We start from the raw sequence: 9396 nt of genomic DNA on the forward strand, positions 1-9396 counted from the left end.
GCCAACAGGGTTTTATGCCAATACGCAACGCAGAGCTCTATTTTAGCGTTTAAACAGTGTACACGAAAAAGCGCAGAGCCGCAAGTCCAGCCTCTTTTCGGGAAAGAAACCTCAAAGCAACTTTTAGCAAAAAAAAAAACAAACGAAAGGCGTGAGCTACGCACGCTAGACACCCCACAGCAGCGGACGTAAACAGCCGTTGGAGAGTGGATCCGCTTCGAACTTGGCCGGCTGTCAATCCAGTTCGCTACAGCGGCGGCCGGCCTACGTCATCAGCGCACGTGTTTCTGGCCGGATGGGCAAAACATGCACCGTGCCGGGAGGCTCTCATAGGGAGAAGAAAGGCTGCAGGGCGTATCGAATCGGGAACAGAGGCGGCGGGGGAGCACTCGACACCGGTAAAACCGGTTCAGAACCGAAAGTGAACGATTTTGCCCATCGAGCGTCGTCTTCTCCGCAGTACACGGTTGCTTGGACACCACGTGAGGGCGCTCTACCAATGGAGTCGCGAGCGGCGTTTATCAAACAGACGCGCAACTCTGCTACCTTTGGTAGCATATACAGTAATACCCCTGCCACACGGGCACTGTAAAGGTACTTTGAACTAAAGCTCCATTAATCCAAGGAAGCACGCGCGCTGCCACACGGACGCGCCTAAGGATACCTAGTCCAAAGGCACTTCGAATCAAGGCAGCTCGAGTTTGTCCTTTGAGGCTGCAAGGGAGTACTCTCTCTCCCAGCAAGTTAACAGCAAAAATAAATGGGGACAAGAAACGATCGATACTCTTTTCTTAAATTTGCTTCGTAAAATTATTGGCCTTTTAAAATAGAAGATTATTTGTTTTGTGGCGGTCTCACCACGCCATACTCTCGTCACGGATTTTCAAGCGCCATGGTAACTACGACGCCTTGTCGGCCATGTTTGTTGTTCGCAGCAAGTAGGCACAGTGACGGACAGCAGCTAGTGATATATCTGCGGTGCTGTTTCTTTTTTTGTACAGTTACGTGCTTGTTTTTTTTTCTGACAAAATGAGTGGCGGTGAACCCGCGGTGGACCCGATCCCTGAATGCATCATGAGTGACGATCCCTGGATCGTCACTCATCTTGATGGAGATCGCCGAACACAAGACACACAGAAAAACGTGATCAGAATCGCAACGATCGCAAGGCAAGAAAAAACAAAGGAAAAGAACCAAGCTCAGCGTGTTGGGCTTAGTGTGGCCAGCTCTGTGATGTTATGCTCTGTGCTTTGCATATCATGTCATTATTGCAGTTGAAATTGCGTTGCTTCAGCATAATACTGGTATAAAACAAGTTTTTTTTATGAAAATATGTGACACTGCTGTATTATCATGTGCACTGAAGTCTGCAATTTTAATCCAGTTTTTCATCGATGAGGGCGCTAAACACTTTTTCCGAAGCTCGTTCTGCGACCGTGTAGCACGGACGAACTCCCTTGAAGTAGTGCTCCTTCGGTAGCGTAATGGAGCTTTAGTTCAAAGTACCTTTACAGTGCCCGTGTGACAGGGGTATAACTTGTGGGAATTCTGGCTTTCCGCCGTTGCTTTTGCGCGGCTCTGCCGGCTTCCTGCGTTGTTTCTCCTCTTTCCCTTGCTCCCGCCTCAGGCGGTGGAGAGGCGGCTGGGTGACTAATCACTGTCATTTAGCCACAGCTCCGCCCCGGCTCCCCAAGGGCCTTTGCCATTGGCGCCTTTTGGCGGGAATCCGGGACCCGCTCTGGGCGGCCGCGCGACCGTCCGAGCGGGGCCCAGAGAGAGAGAGATCCCTCCGAGACAGCGTAAGGTGCGTACGTTCCTGTTTGTCCGTGCCGGCCTTTGCCGTTCGGACCAGTGCTTACTCGAGCTCGCCCGCACGCGTCCTCTGACCTGCAGCGGCTCGAGCCTGTCCAGCGGGGTCCAGCGACCTCAGACAGGCGTACCTTGCGTTGATTGCCCACTCTCTCTCGCAACCGGCCCAACGGTCGACACGAGAGGGAGATCACAGCACTGCCGCGGGGACATTCTCCTGCAGCGGCGTGTTAGCGGCGCGCATTGCTCGAGTCGCTTCGTGCGCGCAGCGGAGCCTTGCTCCTCGCGCGCCCCCGGGACGGGGTGACTATTGAGTGTGTGTGTATCAGCTGAAGGACGACGTGAATAAACGTCTCCTTTGTGAACTTGGAGGCCTATTTCTTTGCGGCGAATCGCTCTCCTCCCAGCGGAGGTTGAGTGCGCTGCAACGGTGTCCCAGTGTGTGTGTGGTGACGGCTGATCGGGGCCCTTGGCTCGCGCGAAGCTCGAACCCGCGGTGGGTGGTGGCCTGTGTCCACTTAGAAACCCACAAACTCTAAAGTCACATAGCGCGCAGCGCCCCTGGTGAGAGGAGCGGGAGTCAGACCACGGCCGTGGCTATGGGCCGCGCAAGGCGACGGTGTGAGATGGGGCCCCGTTTTTACACAGATGGTATGACGTCACATAGCGCGCAGCGCCCCTGGTGAGAGGAGCGGGAGTCAGGCCATGGTTATGCGCCGCGCAAGGCCGTGACGTCACTCCAGTGGCCCGGCAGCACCCCTCGGCCGCTCCTTTCGGTCGCCACGTATTCGCGTTAGATATGTCTTGTGTGCTTGTTAGGATGAAAACCGGGGTGCGATTTTTTTTTTGTAGTAGAATATAGTGTTTGCGACTCCAAGGCATGCACCGCGAATATGTGAGGCTGCTTGTAGTCTTTACGACAGCATACTGAAACAGTGCCACAAATGTGTTTGTACAAATTGCTTTATTGGAAAGCAAGGCTAGAACTGACCCTTTTCATTTCTTGCTTAATGTTTTCATCTTTCTCTCTGCAGCCTTCTTTTGTGCAGAGCTGTGAATCGTATCATTTTGTAGTCTACAAAAGTTATTCAAAGCTACGTTCGTTGCAGCACGCACTACCTGTCGCACGAGAGTCTCTGTAGTGTGTCCATTTTCGCACGTTTCTGGATCAACATCTCCAATAATAGAGGCGGAAATGGAGCTGACAATGGCACGTTGTTTGTCCGATGCGAGGAAAGAATTTGCATTTTCTCCCGTGGTGAGTTTTTCGACAACAAGGGTCGTAACTAGCACCATATGCACAGTGCATGGTTGCGGGAACTTTAATCCTCCCCTTGATAGGTTGGCAATCATTTTCGTGGATTCAACTTCTATATCCCTATTCTCCAGAATGAGAATGCTGCGGCAAAATGTGCAGGACACCTTCTTGAGAGCTGAATGGGCACAGTATCCAGCGATGTAGGCGACGACTTCCATGTCGTGCTTCGGGCTGGAAATTTCTTCATCAGAGACCAGCACGGAGAAGTTGTGTTGCGGAATTTCTTCCGTGCCGCTCACGCTGTTGTTCTCTGGCTGCGGAAGCATCAGCAGCTTTTGTAGACGGATTTTCTTTTCTGATTAGAGAAGCTGTCGCACAGAAATGTGATACTGTGGACCAGCAAGCTGACGGTATCGACCGAAGCGATCCTCAAGTGTGTCCGTTTGAAATTTGCCTAGGAGAACATACCTGAATTTCAGGTCTTCTAGGAAGTAACGCAACAACTCAACAAGAGAGTAGCAAGTTAGCCTCAAAGCAGTATGTGTTTCCTTCGTCATGCAGCCACTGGTCATGTTGACACTGCGCCAAGCGTCCAGCCAGTCTACCATGCCGTTCAGGAAAGTCAGCTGTTGATCCATCACCGTAGTCACAGGATTCTGCAGGGAGTCGTTCAGTCGGCGACCTTTGGAAGGGCTCTTTACGTTGACGACCTTCCACCAGTTCGTTATAATGTTGATGAAGAGGGCTGTTGAATTGGCGCTCATGAGTTGGAAGGCTTCGCCACGCATTTCAAGTGCGTTTGCGATAAACGGGTTCATGACATTTAATACCAACTTTACATTTTGTGTTTCCATAGGTGTTGGATTGACTGCTTTGGCATTTAGCTTGTAGCCGAACTTTAAGAGCGATGTCTTCTCCGATGAATAAAGCTGTCGCACGCTTCAAACGATGCAGCTTTCATTCTGGGAGGCCCTACGGGCAGTTCTCCAGACAGGCTCATTTCAGGAAAATAGAAACATGTTCCTTCGTTTTTCTGGTTGATCCAATTATTCCTGACTCATTTGAGTATGTGCACAGGGTCGATGACAAAAAAAGAGGACGGCTTTTATCGGCTGGGTGGGGATAAACAATGTTCACTTCATGGTTCCTTGAGAAAAGCGACATCATTTTCCGATTGAGCAAGTTGTTATCAGTAACTACAGCTATGACGTTAAGGACCATAGATTCCACCTCCAAAATTATCTTCTTGCAGTAGTCATGTAGGATTTCAGAGCTCATTTTAGAAACGGGCAGAATGTGTATCACATCTTTGTTGGCTGACAGGAGCGACTGAACCATGAAAACATCGGCCGTTGTGGCTGCTTCTTGAGAATTGGCTGATGATCCTACTATGCTGCCTCCCTTGTAATCGAAGTACGGCTTGATGTGAATTTCATCAAGCATTAGCACCACAGTCTTTTCGTGCGGCTCCATGCACTTCACCCTTTCTTTGATGTAGGAAAGAAAGTGGGCTTGGTTTTGCTCCTGCATTGGATCGCCTCCATACTTGGAGCAAACGCGGCGCAGTGTTGAAGGACGGGGTAACGTCAACATCGACGCCGACCTCGCAAAGTTATAAGCGTGCGGGGAAATGGAGTGCAGGATGCTAGAAAACACTAAAGTTTCAGCACAGTATCGACGAATGGGAGCAGCGAGTGTGAGAGCAATCTGCTCGTTTAGAAGACGAAACAGGGCACTTTGTTCTTTGTTTGTATCGTTGTCTTCAGACAGTTCATTGAGCAAGGAGCCGATCTGCTGCAGCACTCTCGTTGTTTCTGACGCACTTGTAGCTTCTGGCGTCTCCGTCATGTGGTTTTCTAGCTGATCGAGCGTTAAGGACAACGTACGGGTGTCACGCACTGCATCTGGCACTGAGCGTCCACAGGGTAATGAAATAAGCTTAATCATACCTGCTGACACTGAAACTGAGAGATCAGCGAACACTGTGACGGAAAACCTAACATACGGTGCAGGATTATCCTCGATGCGGAGAAACATTACACAGCGATCATTCACGCAGACGGTCCAGAACTCACTATTGCAGACCGCAGAAAGTTTGCCCTTCAAGTCTTCAAGTGATGACACTGCATTTCTCTCCTCTTCTTCTCCTTTTGTGTCTATGGAGTTCTTGATTGCTTTGCTCAAGGCCTCGTCTTCCATTCGTGCTCTCTTAGAGGCTGGAGATTCGCGACGAGTACTGCTTGTGCTCAGGTACGCTGGACAGTTATGGAAAATCGAGGGTACGGCATCTGGCACTAGGTGCACCCTCTCGCTGTCAATTGTCACAGTTTTTCCCGACGCTGCATCGAAATGTGACAGCTTCGTGATGAGTTCACTCCCTTTGAAGTGAAGTTCGCAAACCTGCGCCACACGTGAAAACGACTGAATTATCATCGATACTTGGACACACTATTTTATGAAACATGTGTTATGATGCAGTTTGACACTGTCCTGAATATTTCTGCTCGTTTACAGCGCATTTTCCTTCCGGAAGCGCAATAAAACTGCCAAGCTTTGACCACAAACCATACTTAATTGCTTCAAGAGTTACTAAGCGAGAACGCGAGTTATGCGATGCACAATGTAATGAAGTAAATATCGCCTGCTCACCTTGGAGTGTATGCTGGGTGTGAAATCCTTGCGCGGAATGGCTCTAATCCAGGATTGCCTCCGAACTTCATTCTTGGGGAAAGAGAAAACCCGCACTTTGGGCCCATTGTCGTAATTCCCGCGGCATCCCGGAACACAACATCGTCCCATGTCGCACAAAGTGAGGCGTTTGCTTTTGCTCAAGAGCCACAGAATTGTTGCACGCAACACTTCCGCCACTATTCTGCACACAGACACACACGCACGATCGCACACAAACGCAAAGACAGTGAAATAAGACACTTCACCAAAAACGAAAAGAGCGCAAAAAGAATGACAGCGCAGTGCGACGCAGCACTGAACTTAACCAGAGGAAGCAAGGACAGGCGGGTGGAAAACACGTACCGACTTGTCAAAAATTTTTGACTCGCCCCGTCCCCCCGTCGCGAGGGCGCCCGCCGGCAACAGGAGAATCGGACAACTAGCGTGACGTAGGCAGTCTGGAGAGGAGGACATGAACAGGCCTTGTCAAGTCACGGCCGGTCTCGACGCGCGCGCTCTCTCCTCTCGAGAGAGCGCGCGCATCGAGACCGGCCGTGGTCAAGTCAAGGTGGTGTTGGCAAGGCGACGGTGTGAGATGGGGCCCCGTTTTTGCACAGATGGTATGACGTCACATAGCGCGTAGCGCCCCTGGGGAGAGGAGCGGGAGTCAGGCCATGGCTATGCGCCGCGCAAGGCGACGGCGTGAGATGGGGCCCCCTTTTTACACAGATGGTATGACGTCACGCGGCGAGGTCACGCGAAAGGTCAAGCGTGGCTATGCGGCCGCGGCACGGCACGGGCTGAGGTGGTAGCGAAAGTATTGCTTCGCAATAAAAAACGAAAAACAAACAAAACAATGTCTGCGTGTGCGCGCAAGTCCAGCAATATCAAGGTCCACATGTCATCCACATGCCCGTGAAGCAGGGGCAGGGCCATGGCCCACCAAAATTGGCCATATGGTGCCCCCGATCACATGAGACATGGAAGCGCAGAAATGGCAGAGAGGTCTACGAGCCATCCTGGCGTGAATAAAGACTAGAGACAGGTGAAAGAAGGGAAGAAACGCGAACAGCAACCCGAATAAGCAACGCACGAGCCCGAGGGGAACCTAACAAAGGGGGGAAGTCATGAGGGGAAAGAAAGTGCGGATAGCCAGGAAGCCGTGCTGCTATGTCCGCGGGGAGAGGGCAGGCACGCAGGTAATGGACAACATCCCCCACAGCTCCCCCCATGGACAAGAAGGCGAAGGAACGAGGGCAAAACGATGGAAGTACAAGGGAAACGACCGTGGCCAGTTAAGAGAGGGTCAAGAGATCGAGGTGGAGGGAAAGTGAGCGGGAGACGGTTAATAGAGGGGACAAAAACAGCCAGGAGGGTCCGAATGTTCCGCGGTCCAGGTGTCTGCCAAAGACTGATTACGATTGTACGCATGCGGGTGCGCACTGACAAGGGTGACAGCCCCGACGGCCGCAGGAGGCTGCGCGCTGACGCCAGTGAGGCGACCCAGTCAGCGAGCTCGTTGCCCCTGACACCAAAATGGGCGGGGACACGATAGAGGAAGACAGGACGCTTAAGAGAAATGGCGGCAAGGGTGCGCTTGATGTCTCGGACGCGTAAGTCGTTCGTGGAAAGAGAGTGAAGAGCCTGAAGAAGAGAAAGGCAATCAGAGTAGACATGCAAGGGTAAAGGAGAGGGGGCGCGCCGGGCATAACAAGCGTCGTGGAACGCAACAGCCTCTGCGCAGAAGGCACTAGAGGCTGTCTCTAGACGAAACCGGCGCACGTTCCGCAGCGCGCCAGAAGATGAGAATGCGACGTAAGCAGCACCCGCATAGTGGGACGTATAAGAGCCGTCCGTGAATATATGAAGGCCGGGAAGGGAGGACTGAGAGGGAAAGTGAGAAGGGAGAAGACGGGTGAAGGAAAATGAGGAAACCAGAGAGGGATGTACTTGTTGTTGGGCTAGTTGGTAGTTATTCATAATTAAATTCAAAGGCGCCAAACCATAAGCACACACACACACAGGAGAAGAAAGACGAGACAGAGAGGGATGGTCGCACCAGGGATCAAAGCGGGGCAAGATATCAGACGGTAGGTAAGTGTGACCTCCAAAGGTGACGGGATCTACACCGTTTAGAAGGTTGTACTCCGCACAGAGGCGATCCAATTCCAAGGGAAGAGGGGGTACCCGGAGGAGTACCTGAAGCGCAGCCGTGCGCGTTGTGCGGGATGCCCCTGTGATAGCGAGAAGAGGAACCCGCTGCACGGAAACAACCTTCTCCCGAAGGCGTGAATTGGCGCTGCGAGACCACCAAGCGGACGCGGCGAAAGTAAGAGCGGGTTGTTTTACTTGGAAATAAAGCCTACGTAGAGAACAGGGAGGGTGGGAACGGTGTAAAGAGAGAAAGGAGACAAGACGCGAAGTGAGGATCTCTGCCTTGTCCCGGCGAAAGTGAGCATGAGGTAGAAAAGTGAGGTGGCGGTCGAAGACAACGCCTAAAGTTTTGAGCTCGTGTTTGAAACTTAAGGGGCGACCCGAAAAGGGAACGGTGGGATTACGCTTTTCCATTCCTCCCACACCATGAAAAAACAGCATACAAAATGTTTTTGTCCACGAGATCGTCACCCGCGAATCAGAAGCCCAACAGGCTATTCTGGCAAGGACGTTGGCACACAACTGCTCCAGCTCGTGGCGCGTGCGGGCCGGAATCAGCACAATGGTATCATCGGCATAGGCCTGTATTGTTACACCAGGAGGCATTGGACACTCGAGAAGATCTGCGATTATGATGTTCCACAAAAGGGGTGGAACGGTGGATCCCTGAGGGCTTCCGAGAGTGGGGTTGGCAGACACCTCCTCACCAGTGCGTGTACGACAGACTACCGTGCGGAGCGAAAGAAATGAGCGCAAGAGATGATAAAGGTTGGAAGGAAGACCACGGCAGCGAAAGAAGCGAAGGACGAGGGGGTGCCAAACGCTGTCAAACGCACGCTATCAAACGCACTGCGCTGCGCGAATGGGTAAACCCAAACTTGTTGGGATGGAGATGGCCCCTGGCGTGCAAGAAATAGCAAAGACGGCCATGAAGTAGGCGGTCTAAAAGTTTACCGAGGATTGAGTTCATCACTATTGGCCGGTAGGAAGTGGGCACCCGTCATCTGTTTGTAGAGGAAGGGAGGCAGTGGTAGTGAAAGAAGAAAGAGAAAGAGGGGCCGTAATGAAGAAAATGACACGCGGAAAGGAAATTACGCAGTAACTGTGAATCCACGTCCAGGGACGGAGATGAAGAAGGAACGCCCAGCGAAACGCAGCGGCGAAAGACTGACTTTGCAATGCGACTCAGCGAGTTCCACTCGACCAGGTGCAGCTATCGCGTCACTCCAGGTTTAACCAGAGCTAAACTACAGCCAGTTTATCTGTTTCACTTCTTTGGCACAATGAACAAAACAAAAATTGGCGGCGGCTTAGCTTTGGTTAATCCTGGTAGGATGCGAAAGCAGGTGTTTTAAGCATGAAATGCTTTTACCTCCCATTGTCGGCAGTGTGGTGACGTCACGCCGAGACCGAGAGCCAACATCCGGGCACTGAATTCCACTCATCCGGCCGGGCACTGAATTCCACACATCCGGGAGCTGAAACGAGAGCATCCGGGCAACTTA

The 9396-nt window shown here is 51.9% G+C and overlaps 1 pseudogene; it reads right to left on the reverse strand.

Moving 5' to 3' along the window:
- Positions 1-2805: 2805 nt before the first annotated feature.
- On the reverse strand, positions 2806-5866 carry LOC149356194 (uncharacterized; annotated as a pseudogene).
- Between the last annotated feature and the right edge of the window lie 3530 nt (positions 5867-9396).

The sequence above is a fragment of the Amblyomma mixtum genome, chromosome 3 (genome assembly GCF_055824585.1).
Source record: "Amblyomma mixtum isolate Tamu chromosome 3, ASM5582458v1, whole genome shotgun sequence".
Classification (NCBI taxonomy): domain Eukaryota; kingdom Metazoa; phylum Arthropoda; class Arachnida; order Ixodida; family Ixodidae; genus Amblyomma; species Amblyomma mixtum.